Consider the following 303-nt stretch of genomic DNA (forward strand, 5'->3'; position numbering starts at 1 on the left):
TATATGTGTGTGTATATATATATGTGTGTGTATATATATATGTGTGTATATATATATGTGTGTATATATATATGTGTGTATATATATGTATGTATATATATGTATATATATGTATATATATGTATGTATATATATGTATATATATATATATGTGTATATATATATGTGTATATGTGTATATGTGTATGTGTATATGTGCATATATATATGTGCATATATATGTGTATATATATATGTGCATATATATATGTATATATATATGTGCATATATATATGTATATATATATGTGCATATATATATGT

The sequence above is a fragment of the Anarrhichthys ocellatus genome, unplaced genomic scaffold, assembly GCF_004355925.1.
Source record: "Anarrhichthys ocellatus isolate YVR2014 unplaced genomic scaffold, GSC_Weel_1.0 scaffold1321, whole genome shotgun sequence".
Classification (NCBI taxonomy): domain Eukaryota; kingdom Metazoa; phylum Chordata; class Actinopteri; order Perciformes; family Anarhichadidae; genus Anarrhichthys; species Anarrhichthys ocellatus.